Raw genomic sequence first — 16,662 nt, 5'->3', positions numbered from 1 at the left:
GAGGTATGGCTTGCATGGATCCCTCAACGTTTTCTAGTAATGGGACCACCTTCCTAAACCAGGTCGTTTTGCGATAGGCAATTTTGATGTCGCCTCAATACGTTTTGGGCCCTTGCCTGTCGCTGGTACTTGGGCCTGTCACACGAGTGAGGCACCATTTTATCGGGGGACCTGGGGGAACGCTGGGTGGTAGGAAATTTGTGTCAGCCCAGTGATTCCACATTTTTCCCCACACAAAAACGTGTGAAAAAAGTGATTTTTTTCAGCTAAATGTGAGGTTTGCAGGGGATTCTGGGTAAGAAAACGTTGGGAATCCACACAAGCCATACCTTCCTGGAATCCCCTGGGTCTCTAGTTTGCAGAAATGTATGGGTTTGTTAGGTTTCCCTAGATGGCCACTAAGCCTGGGGCCAAAAACCCAGGTGATGCCCCGTGCAAAACCAGGTTTGGTTGTGATAGGTAATTTAGATGTTACTTCACTAGGTTTTGGGCCCTTGCCTATCCTGGGTACTTGACCCACCCACACAAGTGAGGTACCATTTTCTCTGAAGACTTTGGGGAATGCGGGGTGAGTGGAATTTTGTGGATCCACACAGATTACAAAACTTTCCACCACAGACATGTGAGGAAAATTTATTTTTTTGACACATTTTTAGGTTTGCAAGGAAACCTGTGTAACAGAACCTTGTGAGAGCCAGTCAAGTCACCCCATGCTGGATTCCCCTGGGTGTCTCGTTTTCAAAAATGTACAGGTTTGCTAGGTTTCTCTATGTGTCGGCTGCGCTAGGGTCCAAAATCCACAGGTAGGAAATGTGCTAAAAACAAATCTGTGCCTAGTTGGCTTTCTGCCACCCTGGAGGGGAAATCGGAGGGTGGGGTTGCCAGGATATGCCTCAAAGGGGGCTGAAACACTGTGGCTATTTTTTTGGGGGGTAGGAGCATTGGTATGCCCATTCCGGGCAGCCCCTAGCCCCACGCATAAAAAAAGCCTGCATAATCGTTGGCGTCTAGTGGGCTTCTTCCCCCTGGGGGGGCAGATTGGGGACTATTGCCCCAATCTTCCCCCCAGAGGGGCAGACAGGCTGTATTTTTGCAGGTGGGGTGGGGGCATTGGCATGATCATTTTGGGCAGCCCCCACCCTAATAAAAATTTGCCCAAAAAAATCCCTGGCGTCTAGTGGGCTTTTTGCCCCCCCCCGGGGGGCAGATTGATGACTACTGACGCATATGCCCCCCGGGGGGGGCAGGAAGGCTGTAATTGTTGAAGGGGAGGGAGTGGGGGCATGGGCATGCCTGTTTTGGGCAGCCCCCACCCTAATTAAAATTTGCCCAAAAAAAGTCCCTGGGGACTAGTGGGCTTTCTGCCCCCCGGGGGTGTTCAGATTGGGGACTAATGCCCCCATCTACCACCAAGGGTGGGCAGAAAGCCTACTAGATGCCAGTTGTTTTGGGGCCAAATTTTCATTAGGGTGGGACCTGCCCAAAAATGGAATGCCAATGCCCCCACCCTAATTAAAATTTGCCCCAAAAAATCCCTGGCGTCTAGTGGGCTTTTTGCCCCCCGGAGGGCAGATTGCGGGCTACTGCCCCATCTGCCCCCTGGGGGGGGCAAGAAGGCTGTAAATTTTGTGGGGAAAAAGGCTAATTTCAGTTTTTGTTTCTGTGCAATGACGACAGCGCGAGTTGCGTGCTGATCGTCATTGCACAGAAACCCTGGAGGGGGCCTTGCGAGCTGGAGAAGCTCTTCCCCAGCTCCCAAGGCTTTAGGGGAGAGAAGGAAATCCCTCTGCTGTCTGCAGCAGGGTGATTTCATGCCCCTGTCATCATGACAGAATGGTTCCGTCATGAGCACAGGGGCACCATTGCTCATTACGGAACCATTCCGCCATGAGCATCAAAGGTGTTAATCACTCACTTATAGAGTCAATCACGTACCTACTAACTCATCCATTCAGACACTCATACACCCACTCATTCTTCAATACACCTTGGCCTATATATATTAAACATATTTAAACTTTACCGAAACAGACAGTCACTGGATGATGTCATCAGTGATGTAATCAGTGATGTCATTTGTAGGAGTGGGTGGAATTTGCTACGCTAAGCTCTGCAAAATGGTAAAAAATCTCAGCGAGCACGCAAAAGTTCTGTGAACATGCGGAATTGCTTGTTCTGCCCATTCGCAATGATTTTTTTCTTGTTCCCGAACACTGTATGCATGCTCGAGGAGAAATATCTTGCGCAAACGCATTTTGAAAGCGCAAACAAGCAAAAAATTCCGCGAAGCCGCGGATCGCAGAATTTTTGGCAATTTTGTGTTCTTTGCAGAACGCAAAATTACCCAAATTCCGTGAGCGGAACGGAATTTACCGCCCAAGCCTAGTGATTTGAGATGTCATCAGTGATGTTATCAGTGATGTCACTGACCATTTCATGAGTGATGTAATATGTGACGTCATCAGCACTGCATTGCGGGGGCGCGAGTTATAGTTAGCTGAGCTACTATAACGGCTGAATTTCTCTGGTTTTGTATGAATGAAATGTCCAACTGACTATAAAGTCCCTGAAACCTGTGTTTTTTTCAGTGAATTTCTAAGGTTTTTTAAATGCTAATTTCCAACTATAACATCCCTGAAACCTGTAAGTGAATATATATATATATTTCCCCCAAAGGAAGTTGGGGCCAAGGGTGGTCGGCTTGTGTGTGAAAGGGCAGACCCCCTGACAATTTTATATCAATTATAAAATAAAATTAATTACAATCTTTTTTTAAGTTGTCCTCAGGGGTAGGGGCTGGCTGATGCCACGAGGGCCGATGCCCACAAATTTTCCTTGGTGACCTAGTGGTTAATTCCTGCTCGTGGATCACAGCACAGCTGTCATGTGTTAGGAACCTTCAGGGATGAGTGCTCTGAAGATGATGCACTGTAAATAAAGTATGTTGGAATCAATTCATGTCTGTGCTGCACAAATGTTAAAATGACATTGGAGAAAGAACACGGTGCTGGAGCGTTTTTGTTTGTTCTGTCTGTTAGTATCTATCTGATGATGACCCCGCCCTCAGAGAGTCAGAGGAGCAAGGATTTGTGTTCACTCCTTAAAGTATGACCCCCCCTTCTGTAAACTGAATTATGTACACAGTGGGAGTATGAAAGAAGATCCTGTTCCTGCTCTCCCAGAGCAGCACCTGCTGAACCAGCAGCCACACAAGGCATTTGTGACGGTCACAGAGGTAAGCAGCCTAGATATCACAGGTCAAAGGTCATTTCTCACTTCTGTGTTCATTCTGTGCCTAGCACGGGGGTTGACCTAGCTGTTTAACAAGAAAACAATGTACATTAATTGGGAAACTATCCAATTGTGTACATTAATCAGGGATTTACACATTTGAAGTGCATAATGATATTGCAATCGCATATTTACAAGTTTACTGTACTCCACACATCTCTTTGGGTTTATGTATAAGGATAGTAAATGGTTTCCCACAGAACCTCAGAGATGCTTCTTTATTTATTTGTGATTTTTATGAAGCACAAATCAGATCCAGGATGAGCATTAGGGTGTTTTATTCATGCACTCAGACCTTTGTTTCCAGCTGCTAGCCTCTTTCTACACCTCTCTTGCTTCTTTCTGCAGTTCTCTGGCCTCTTTATGCACCTCTCTTCTTTCTTTCTGCATCTCAATTGCCTCTTTCTGTACCTCTCTTGGTTCTTTCTGCATCTCACTTGCTTCTTTTTTCACTTCTCCAGCTTCTTTCTGAACCTCCCTTGCCTCTTTCTGCACCTCTCCTGCCTATTTCTGCACCTCTCTTTCTTCTTTCTGTACTTCTCTTGCTTCTATGTTCACCTCTCTTACCTTTTTTTACACCTCTCTGACCTCTTTCTGCACTTCTTGTTCCTCTTTCTGCACCGTACTCTTTTCTTTCTGCAACTCTCATGCTTCTTTTCCATGCCTCTCTTGCCTCTTTCTGCACCTCACTTGGCTTTTTCTGCTCCTCACTCTCTTATTTTTGTTTGGGGCTTACTGGAGGTAAGACATAGGCTAGTTGGCCCCTAAAGGACCCCCAGAAGCGAAGGGGACTTCAATCCCTATGCAAGAGCGAGCCAGGGAGCGTGTTTGCAGAGTGGTGGGCAAAGGGGGCATGGCCTGCTATGAGAACTTTGCAATCCTGCTGTGTGGGACTTACTGGAGGTAATAGAAGGGGTAGTTGGCCCCCAAGGTTGTTGATGGGGGCCAACTAACCCTCTTGTTTCCTGCAGTAAGTCCCACACAGTGGGATTGCTAAGATGTCTAAGGAGGAAATGCCCCCCTTTCTCCAACACTCTGCAAACACGCCTCCTGGCAGACTACGGGAAGGGGGATGAAGTCCAATTTACTCCAGAGGGACTTTGGGGGCCAAGAACCCCTCTTAGTACCTTGTCTAAGTTCTATGCAGCGGAATTCCTGAGCACTGGTCAGAGGCCCAGCACCCTTTCTCCACCACTCTGCAAATGTGACTACTACTTAAAGAAGCGTCTTTCTGCACCTCTGACTTAGAGGTGGTTTTAATCCCCTTTACCTATTATGTACTAGGGCCTTACAGAGGAGGTCATGTCAATCACAGGGGTACATATTTAATAAACAAGAGCTAGCTACCTGGAAAGGTTATGTGTCTGGTAGTTCAAAAAAAGGAACAATTGTTTTTTAGGAAAGCTCCAGGCGGGACACTACAGGTGCAGCAGCAGATCTGGTGACTACATGAAAGTGATTGAGTATCACGGATCCCCGCCAGAGACTCATGATGTTTGTCCTTTATATTTATTAAGTACAAACCGAGAGGAAAACCTCCTCTTACATATACAGCACCTTAGCGAGTGCTTCACATAAGGTGCTCACTACATGTTAGCCCCTTGTTTCACCCCTTTGCACATAGGTCCTGAAGAAAGCCAGTTTTTTACCCCGAGACCTGGCTGAAACTAGTTGACCACACAGGACGTGGGAAACCATAAGTCTCTCCAACCACGTCCCAAAGCCTTGTTTTTAATTCTGCTTGGGGCCCATTTAATAAATTAATGGACTGGGACCTCCAGGACAGCTTCTTTTAACCCCACACATCACTTCACTGCACACTCACTTAACAACACCTGCTCCGCTATAATCAGACATTGTAGCACACCTGAGGCATACTCGGCGCCTCAGGTGGGGCCCGATGATGAAGCATGCCACCAACTATGTTGGTGGGTGAGGGCCTTAATAAAAAACAAAAAGTTTTTTCCTGAAAAGCAATTGTTCCTTTTTTTGAACTACCAGACACATAACCTTTCCAGGTAGCTAGCTCTTGTTGATTAAATATATATCCCCTAGGGAAACAAACTAGCTACTCTAGTTCCTCACTCTCTTGTTGATTACAAGCAATCACAGGGGTACCCCAACACATCGCGTTCCTTAGTGTATGTAGGTGTTTTCACTGTATTCTAAGTGTATTTTTAGCATAGCACTTGCACTAGGCCTTGTTAGTCAGAGTCAGTTACCACCAGTACCCATCAGCAAAAAGTTGGGGGCACAGGATGACTTTGCAACAAGGCCTCTTTCTGCTCAACTGTCGGTTCTTTGTGCACAGCTCTTGGTTCTTTCTGCACCTTTCTTCGTCTTTCTCAACTTCTGTTGCCTCTTTCTGCATTTCTGTTGCTTCTTTCTGCACCTTTCTTCCTCTTTCTGCACATGTCCTACCTCTGCAGGCATAGTTAGAAATTAGCATTTAAAAAAACTTTTGAAATTCACTGAAAAAATCACAGGTTTCAGGGACGTTATAGTTAGAAATTAGATTATAAAAAACCTTAGAAATTCACTGAAAAAAACACAGGTTTCAGGGGCGTTATAGTTAGTTGGACATTTCACTCGTTTAAAACCAGTGACATTCGGCTGTTATAGTTAGTTCAGCTAACTATAACTCGTGCCCCCGCAATGCACTGCTGATGATGTCACATATTACATCATTCATGACATGGTCAGTCACATCACTGATGATATCACTGATGACATCTCAAATGACATCACTGATGACATCACAGATGACATCATCCATGTGATAATTTGATGCATCTTTGATATACACACACTCTAAATTACAGACTGCCATTCTCAAAACCATAGACACTCCAACACTAATAACAACATACCCACTTATTGATTCTTAGGTCTACACACCCATCCACTCACTTACCCATACAGTCACTCATACTTTTTGTCACTCATCAGTATAGGACTATCATATGCACTCATACACCTATATAGACACTTATACACTGCCACTCATCCATAGAGTTAATCACACACCTAGTCAGTCATGCAAATAATTAATCACACCCCCATTTACTCACCTATACAGTTATACACACACCACCTCACTTACTCATACAGATACTAATACATACTTATGCTCTTATACAATCACTGATACAAGCATACACTAATTCATATAGCCACTCTTACAATCACTCACTCTCACTTATAGTCATTTATATATTCCAACACTCACATATACTGCCTTTCACATATGTAATTACTCACACATATACCACCGACGACATCCATTCACTCACCAACACACCCATACACACACTCACCCACCCATAAAGTCCATCACAGATGCACTCTTGAATCCATACAACCAGTGAATAGCCCACTCACACATCTATGCACAGAGTCACACCCCCCACCCACACAAACACTCAGGAACCTATACAGATACTCAGACAACTAATCAATAACCCATGTAGACACTCATGTAGCTATTCACCAACCCATGCATCCGCTTATACACCAACAGACAGACTGATACAGACATTCACACGGTTTAGTCACTAACCCATGCATTCAGTAGGATACATTTAATCACTCACTTATAGAGTCAGTCATGCCCCTATTAAATCATCCATTCAGATACTCATACACCCACTCATTTTTCAATACACCTTGGCCTAAATATATTAAACATATTTAAACTTTACAGAAACACACAGTAACTGTATGATGTCATCAGCTATGTCATTTGAGATGTCATTAGTGATGCCACTGATCATGTCATGAATGATGTAATATGTGATGTCATCAGCAGTGGGAGAGCGAGTTATAGTTAGCTGAACTAACTATAATGGCCGAATTTCACTGGTTTTGTATGAGTGAAATGTCCAACTAACTATAACTTCCCTGAAACCTGTCAGTGAATTTCTAATGTTTTTTAAATGCTAATTTCTTACCATAATGTCCCTGAAACCTGTGTTTTTTTCAGTGAATAATAGATATGACTCATGTTGGACTCCAGTGGACGTTGGATGTTTTTCAAGAGTACAGTAAGTCGAAGAAGCTAGTGTATAACATGGAAAAAAACAAATCTTAGTATTTGGTCAAAAGAAGAAAGAATTCAATTTATTTTTAGAGGAGATCCAGATAGAAGAGGTGGAAAGATATTGTTATTTGGGTATGCATCTTACTGGCCAGATTTGACACCAGTTATAACTGCTTTTACCGCAATGGTGCATATTAAATGGTTGTATGGCGCTGAATTACTCTATTTGAGTGGGATGCGCAGCTTGCAAGGGCTTGAAGGCCCGTGCCTGAAAAGGGTTCAATATGCCAAAAGCAACAATAGTACAGGCACTAAGGCTGGAGTTAGGAATGACTTCATGATTTTGCCTTTTGGGGAAGGCTGTCCTGACCTTTTGGGAAAAGCTGTTAGAGTCTAACGAGCTCAAGATTTCCTAGTTGCGAAACAATGAAATTTTAATAGATCAGAAGAAGTGGGCCACAAGTCTAATGAAGCTCTTGTTCCCACAGAAAGAAAGATATTTATTGGGCTCTCCCAGTTCCATTGTTCCATTCCACGGTCCAAAAAAGCCATGTGGGGACGAATGACAGAAATTTCAAGAAAGAGTGATATTAAGTGTATTTAAAGAAAGAAATCAACTGCGTTTTGTTGGGCTTCATGGAAAATAATTTGGTATTCCCTAATTTATTCGAATTGTCCAAACCAGTTATGAGGCAGAAACTTCTACGATTTCGAATAGGAGTAAACCCCATGCATCAAAGGGCGGGGTTGGTTAAGAGCTAGGAGATTAAAGACTAATGGTGGTTTATGTGACTGTGGAATAAACATGAATTCTAACAATACGCATTTGCTTTTGGAATGTATGTTTTTTAGAAAGGATTGTAGAAATTTTGTAAAACCAGTTTTAAGTAAATATGGAATGAAAAACCGATGGGAAGCTTTAAAACTTCCTTCACAAATGCAATTTTTATATTTGACTTGTGCAATAGGCTTTTTTTTATTAGCAAGTTCTTAGCAAGTAAGATGATATGGGAATATTTTTAATGGCTTAGAGATGCATGTGTAGGTTTTGAGAACACTTGCTACAAATCAAGAGGCTTTAGGAGGTCTATGCTGATTAAAAGTCAATGTAGTACATTTTAATATGTTCCTTACAATGGGTAATATAAACTATTTATGTAATGCTTTAAGTCACTGATTGTAATGTATTTTATGATGAGTATGGAGTTATGTTTTGTGGACTAGGTTCAAAAATAAACTTATTTATGACTATACCTATTAGATAGTCAGAGATAATTCAAGCCATCTATAGATCTCCATTACAGGAAGGATGAATTTCACCCTGGTATATCCTTCATATATAGTTACCAATATAGAAACTTAGAGTGGGTGGAAATTATTTTGTTTACAGGATTTGAGGGAACTAAATACAGGGATCAGGATTTCTTCACCAAATGGCTTGTGTTTTTGTCCATTACTTATGCAACTTAAGACTCTGAGCAAAATACTCTGGGGCAGATCTACAAGAAACAAATGCAGCGCGGCGCAGCAAGTCATTTTGCCGTGCCCCGCTGCATTCGTATTGAAGCACAGGCATGCAACATATTTACAACAATATGTCGCATCTCTGTGCTTCCCCCTGCACTGTGGCACAAACTGCTGCCATGCGCAGGTGCAGGCACCCTTGCACCCTTGCACCTTCCTGCACAAAAACAATCAATTGAGGTGATTTCCTCTTCCAATGTGTGCTGTAGAATGCAGCACGCATTGAAAGAGGAAACAAAACTAGGAGAAATGAGAACATTTCTCCTCGCTGCACCTCACTAAGCCACCCCTAGGGTGGCGTAGCATTTTGACGCATTTCAAGATTAACGATTTCTCGTAAATCTGGAAATGCATCAGTGAACATGGGTGTTGCGTGGGAACATCCACAGCAACACCCATGTCCTGCCCCTAACACGCAAAGTGTTGTGTGAAGAGGGGTGATATTTACAAGCACAGGTTAAGTCACCCAGGGTGACTTTACCTGTTCTTGTAAATAGCACTTAGCAGGCGGTGCCAACGGTGCGTCACGCAACGTGTTGCACTGGCGGCGCATGGGGCTCGTAAATCTACCCTCCATTTTTTAATCCCTATGCACCAATAGGTTCTACTACCATCCCCATTTTGATGACTGGGTCACTCGCTTCAGAGCAGGGGGTCTTAGAGTTGTTTTTGAGTTATGAACCTAAACAGGTATGGTCGGGTCAGAGACTGCATCATTACACATGCAGGGTTATTGGGACTTATTTTAATTTCTTTTGTGCAAATCATTTCTAATGTACATAATTGCTCATAAACTCTGTGGAGGATTAAAACAAATAAAAATGATTAAACAGAATTCCTGAGAACATACAAGTTTCCGTTTGCTGTTCCTTATAGTTGGAAGGGGGTCCCAAAGCAATTTAATTGATGCATTGCACCACATCAGATTGTATAGCAAGCGAAACTGTTGCATACTGGGGAGGTGTACTACTTTGTGTCTGCCCTCACAGCGCACATGACAATTTAAAGCAGTGTGTCTATTTACTAACCATTAGTTCCAAGGTATTTTTGTTTATTTCAGAAGCTTTACCTTGAAAACACAGCACAAGATAATACAAGTCACTCAACATACAAAGATAATATCAAACAGATCATTCATCTTGCAGGGATGTACAACTTCAAATCGCAAATTCTTAAGATTTTTCCTAAAAACAGAATGCAACTTAATACAAAGTATGCATCAGAAGAGGACTTTAAAACAAATCATTCCTTCTTGCATAGTTTGCAGACTCTGGGGCAGGTTTACAAGCCCCCGCACCACCAGTATGTCACTTTTTGTGACGTACTGGCAGCGCATTGCACTGCCCCATATTTACAAGGACAGGAAAAGCCACCATGCGTACCTTTACCTGTCCTTGTAAATACGGCCCCTTTACACGCAGCACTTTGCGTGAAAGGGGCATTCCATGGGAGTTGATGTGGGTGTTCCCACGCAGCACCAATGGAACCAGATACATTTCCAGATTTACGAGGATTCGTGAACCTGGAAATACGTCTGAATGCCTGAATGCTGCGCCTTCCCAGGGGAGGCGTAGCGTGGCGCAATGAGGAGAGATGTTTTCATTTCTGCTTGTTTTTCCTCTTTCAATGCGTGCTGCATTCTGCTCTCTGGGGCCTCTGGATGCTTGGGGAGGGGTGCCACACATCTATTATCCTCTTTATAAACACAGCCCCGGAGGAGCTTATTATTATTATTATTATGGAGTTTTGTAGAGCGCATGGTTACGCACCCCGGCGTGTCCCCGCGCTAAGAGGAGAAGCAATAAGGCGGCCCGTGCAAGAAATCATGCCAATGCAGTGCGGAACAGATGCGTTTTTAATGCTTTACGAAAACTGCTTTCTGAGGATTCAAGGTGCAGCTCTAATGGTAGTAGGTTCCATTTTTTTGCTGCCAAAAATCTGAAAGACCTTCCTCCCATTCTGGCCTTTCAAACTTTGGGGATGGTGACCAGTCCAGTGTCCGAGGATCTGAGCGACCGCCCAGGCCTGTAGGGAGTAATGAGATTACAGAGAGGAGTGGGTGCCCTACACGTGACGATGCGGTGGCATAGGCATAGTGCCTTAAAGATAATCCGTTCCCCAATGGGTAGCCAGTGGAGGGATTTCAAGGCCACTTTAGAAGATGTTCTTCTTGGAAGCCTCAGTACCAAACGGGCAATAGCGTTCTGAAGAACCTGGAGACGGTTGAGGGATTTTGCTGTCACACCCAGATACAAAAGATTAGAATAATCGAGTCTGGATGTGACCAAGGCATGGACAAGAGTCTGCCTAGCACTGACTGGGAGTAAGTCGAGAGTCTTCCTAAGACTCTTCAGCATGCCGAAGCAAATTCCGACCACCCGATTGATCTGGGCCGTGAAGGAGAGCTTGCTGTCAAACACCACTCCCAAATTTTTTGCCTGCTGACAAGGTATAGGGGTAGGTCCTAGGCAGTCCGGCCACCATGCCGATGACCACACATCTGGTGCACCTCCTATCACGAGCACTTCCGTTTTTGACCCATTCAACTTCAGGCAGTTGTTAGACATCCAGGATGCAAGCTCCTGCATGCAGGCACTGAAGCTGGATGCAGCGGCGTCAGGAGCTCGTGACAGTGAGATGACCAGCTCATAAATGTGAATAAATGTGATCTGGCTGGTAAGTTTTTTTTTTTTAAATCCTGCAAGAGTTCCATGGGATTGCAACATTTTTTACCAGTTCTTTTTCGGGCCAGGAGTGTCCCTATTCATCCCCCCCGTAGGGCCTAGAGGGTCAGGTTATCCCTACCGTGCCCCTTTATATCTTTTATTTTTAAGAACTTTAGGATAAGGGACTAAGGGCCTCATGTAGGTAGCGTACCAGTTACCACTTCTTAAATACCGAGCCGTACCGACTCGGTATTTAAGAAGTGGTAACTCGTATGTAGGTAATGAGTCGGTAATTTTTACCGATTCGTTACTAGTCGGTGATTACCGAATCGGTATTTACCGATTCGGTAATGAGGCATACCTTCCCATTGATGGGAAGGTATGCCTCATTACCGAATCGGTAAATACCGATTCGGTAATGGGGGGAACACATACAAGGGTGGCAGGGTGTCACATTGACACCCTGTTGCACCCCTGTTTCGGCCATGTGTGCACATGTGGCACACATACATGCCCTAAGGGCATGTATGTATGCCACATTGCACACTGCTACGCGGGTAAAAATGCATGAATACATACATTAATTATTTACCACCAACTAAAAGTTGGTGGTAAATACCGACTCTAAAACACACCCACACACTCCCCCTACATCTCGATTTTGCTGTCGGAATTTACCGAATCGGTAAAATTACCGATTCGGAAAAGTTACCGATTCGGTAACATTACCGATTCGGTATTATTACCGATTCGGTAATTATACCGATTCGGTAAATTCCGAAAGCAAAAATTGTCCCCCTACATACCATTAGCCAAAATACCGGTCGGTAACGGTAAAATTACCGAAAATCGGCCGTTACCGACCGGTATTTGGCTACCTACATGAGGCCCTAAGTCCCTGAGTCCTGTAAACGCTGGCTGCAACATGTTTCTCATTTTGCTGGCAGACACGCTGAGCGCTCACTCTTGCTGGGGTCTGGCTCCCTTGAGAGCAACATGGCCGAAGGGTAATAAAGCTCCCTGGGCCAATGAGAGTGCTCTATATTTAAACTCCCTGGGCCAATCAGAGTGCTCTATATTTAAGCTGGAACTCCTGCAAGAGTCTAGGAGACTCTTGCTTGCCCAACTGCCAAAATGTACAACTATGTTTGACCCTTGGTAGCTGAAAACTACTGAACGGATTAACACTAAAGCACAATCTGCGACCAACGTATAGTTCCTGCCAAATTTGGTGTAAATCCATTCAGCAGTTTTTGTTGTAACATTTCGTAAAAGAAGTCTATGGAAAATTCATGGAGATTTTTTCATTTTGAGACCCCTCATTTTTCTCATCGCTTGCTTAAAGGATCACCCTAAACTTTACAGGAAGGAGCTGAGGTAGATTTACTTTTTGTTTGCAAACTTTTTTGAAGATTCGTCTAATGGGTACAAAGTTATTAGCAAACTAAAAAACACTTATATATACATTTATCCAGTGCCCCAGTGCCCCCGCTCTGTGATCTTCCAAATGTAAAATACAAGCCCTGCTTCCTTCGGCAGGAGTAATAGTCGGAACTCCTTCTGTTGTGTTTTTTAAATAGTCCTTTATTCCGAAGATACAAAGCAGTAACACGATTCAGCGCACTGATATTTATCAAACCAGAAAGTGGTTCCGCATCCAGGTCACTTCCTTAAGTAGTTCATAGATAATGAGAAAAACACAAATTTAAAAATACAGAATTCTCTTTCATGTGCATTCAAAAGACATCAGCTGGCGTATAATAGTTACGTTATATTAATAAATGTATGGAGCTCATGGCTGCCCTGGCAATGGGGTTTCCCAGTACTTACCACAGCAGATGAAACATCAGACACCAGAGAGAGACAAGGGGGGGGCATGAAAAAGCCTAAGTGGCAAAGAAACAGGTCTTAAGTTTTTTCCTTAAGCAAAGATGCCTGTTCCTTCGTTCAGGGACAAACTGTTCCAAAGGTCTGGGGCCAAAACCCGCAAATAGTGACTTCCTAATCTTTTTCTTTTCAACCGAGGGATCACTGCCAGGTTTAACCCGGCTGAACGGAGCGCTCTGTTAGGAAGACAAGGCTGCATAAGACCAGAGAGTATAGAGGCACCGAAGCATTCATGATCTTGTGTGCAGTCCTGAGGACTTCAAATTGAGTGCGCTTCTCAACAGGCAGCCTGTGGAGCTTCTGCAGCAGCCTAGAGGCTGGACACAACTTTGGGAGGGAGAACAGTATTCTGGCCGCAGGAGATAATTGATGAGTTTTTCCACAACTTTAGTCAAGAAAGGGAGCAGTAAAATAAGGCGATGGTTTTCGAGCCTGGTTGGATCAAGAGACAGTTTTTCAGAAGAGGAATCACTTCCGCTGATCCAGGCCGGGGGAACAGTGGCCAAGGACAGAGAAAGATTGGCGACCTCTAAAATGGAAGGAAGACTGACCTCCATGTGAAGTTTTATAACCATATCAGATTTAAGGGGGTTGTCAGGAGAACCGGATTTAACCAAAGTGCACAGGGTCAATAAAGAGGACAAGTCAAGGAGAGACAATGCGTTGAGTTCTGGCATCAGTACTGGAGCCTCTGAGTGTCCAGAGCAGACCTCAGCATCGGCTAAAGCCTTGGGCTGAAATGGAGCATGGATCATTTTGAGAGTCTTGATCTTGTAACTAGTTTGACAATACGATTGCATTGTTGACTTTGCACCACCATCCATTGACAACAGAGAGCGCTCGGGATGGACATTAACTACTCAAAATGAGACGACGTATCATCCAATGCGCAATAATCCAATGTAAGAACAGCCAACATGCAATTCACTCCATTTGGAGAACTTTTCCTAAACAGCAAATATTCGGCATGTACATATCAACCTCATAAGCGAGAGGGCAAAATGTAAGTTGTAAAATATTTAAGAAGATATCAAAATACTCTTTAGAGGAGGCAGAGCTAGTTGCCGACCAACATGGCAACACCCTGCTGAAGATCTTCCAGGCATCTCGTCCCCAAATTTGGGGATTGACCAGCCTCCCCTGCTAATGAGGTTATTGCCCCACAGTTGAGAGTCCTCCAGGGACATGTGCAGGAGTACCCCCAAACCCTCTTTCCCACTGCCTGGAGTATCCTTTCAATCGGTGTGGAACAGCCTTTTGCCCTCATGCTGATGCTGTAGAACATAACACCTTCAAGAATATCTTTTCACCTTCACTCTCATAATTTGGTACAATCATTTCACTGTTGCTCCTGAAGTATGACGCAGCATTTGAACCTCACTAAGAAGCCACTGAAGCCGCCCTCCGTGAGAATAGGCTTCAATCAAATTCAATCTTCTCCCATACTTGCGGTTATTCTTTAGGTCGAGCCTAGACAGCCCTTGCGCTGTCTGGAAGGTCTGTTGTATGTACTTTGTGGGCTCTTGAGATCAGCCCTAGGACTTGTCCACTTCCGTCTTTGCTTAATGACTTTTTTCTGTTCAACCGCCTATATTTAACTTTTTTGACAGAAAACGACCAATGACCGTTTCGAAACGTTGACTATCACCCATCTTAATACAAGCTCCGATGACTGAAATTTATTATCAGTGTCCTTACAGTGCTATGTATAGATACTTGAGTATTTGGCCTGTTATAGGCTGGACACGGTTCACTATGTAAATATAATGTATATATGTCACATTACATCTCCCCTATCTATTACCCTCTCTCACCCCTATCACTCCTACGCCTCCTCCCACACTAGAGCCGCAAATAGAATCTTATTCCACATGAATCAATAAGTGTGCTGTCCACAACAAGTTATCAATGCTTTCAAAATAAATTGCATACATTGCGGCTTTGCAAATGTGGTGCTGTGGATGCCGCCCTTCCTTTCACACTGTGATATTGTTGCTACTGTGACCAATTGTTTATTGCACTGTTGCTAGAAAGGCTGGCATGATGTAAAGCGCATGCGTCCCGCTCCACGAAGTGTCTCGTAAATGTACATTTACGGTGACACTAGAGTGACAAGCACACCTTACCTTTTCTGAGCAGGGAGAGAGACTCTTGTAAAGCTAAATGAGTAACCAAGGCACAAGTCCAAAATCGAGAAAACTGAAAGCTCAGAAGTGAAAGCTCGGAGCCCGTAGATGCTCTACCCCAAAGGAGAGGGCAGCGGGAGAGGAGGACTGCAGGGATGTGGCTCAATGGTTAGAGACAAAGGAAAGACAAGCACCACCGGCAGGGCGCAAGCAGCGAAGGGGGAGGAAGGCTGGGGACGTGCAAGCAGAACAGGAAATCCTCTAACTCTGAAGTCAGAGAAAGGAAATAAGTGTTGGAAAACAGCACCGGACATTGGGCTTGCTCTTTGAATGCACAGCAAATGTGACCAGATGACAAGAGTTGCAGGTCTTTTTACAAAAACAGGACAAGCGGGTGAAAACAGGACCAATCCTGTGAGTTGCTTTTCAAGAAAGAAGAAAGGAGTTCCTGAACAGATGCTACAATGCTGGCCTGTGTATTTATTGTGTACTTAGACCCTGCTCTCAGAGGGCGAACCACAGTGGGAGGCATGAAACATGCATGTCATGGACAAATGGGGAAAAAGAATAGGAGAGCCAAGAGAGAGCCATCGAATAGGAAGCCTATGGGCCGCTGTATGTACTAATGTATATAAGAAGCACATACTAAAGTATATACAAGAGGTCTCGAACGCTCGAACTGAAAAAACAAAAACATAAAAACTCAAGCATTGGCAAAGCCAACAAGTCTGGCACTTGCAAGCTGGTGCATTCTTTGATTTTTTATGTGTTTTTAGGGCAAGCATGCACCATAAGAATAAAAAGGAAAAAAAGGAAATTGTATTATCCTCGTTCAATCATTGCCCAATCTTTTGTTCTTCGAGGCTCGTGAATCTTTGCTGTGCCTCAGGGACACTTCGAAGCGCAGTGTCCTATTTAATCAACGTGCGGCTCTTGTATGTATTTTCACGTAGCATTAATTTATTTATTTAAACTCCTTAAGTTATACTCATTCCACTGATCACATGCACACCCCTTCGTGCATTGCCCATTATCAGGCTTGTAAATTAAACCGGTGTTTGTAAGTGCTCTGTAACAGGGTCATTTGTATGCGTTTGACAATAATAACATTATAACATTCTGCAAGAGA

The 16,662-nt window shown here is 43.9% G+C and overlaps 1 protein-coding gene across 1 annotated transcript in view; it reads left to right on the top strand.

Moving 5' to 3' along the window:
• Positions 1 to 3,152: 3,152 nt before the first annotated feature.
• Positions 3,153 to 16,662, top strand: part of LOC146863561 (CD5 antigen-like) — a 1,059,357-nt gene continuing 1,045,847 nt past the window's right edge. The window contains exon 1 of the mRNA XM_085643023.1: positions 3,153 to 3,235. The gene's annotated coding sequence lies outside the window, so the exon portion shown is untranslated. The remainder of the gene's footprint in view (positions 3,236 to 16,662) is intronic.

Source organism: Triturus cristatus, chromosome 2_2 (assembly GCF_964204655.1).
Source record: "Triturus cristatus chromosome 2_2, aTriCri1.1, whole genome shotgun sequence".
NCBI lineage: Eukaryota > Metazoa > Chordata > Amphibia > Caudata > Salamandridae > Triturus > Triturus cristatus.
The sequence above is the reverse complement of the archived record's forward strand: the minus strand, read 5'-3'. Positions and strand labels throughout refer to the sequence as shown.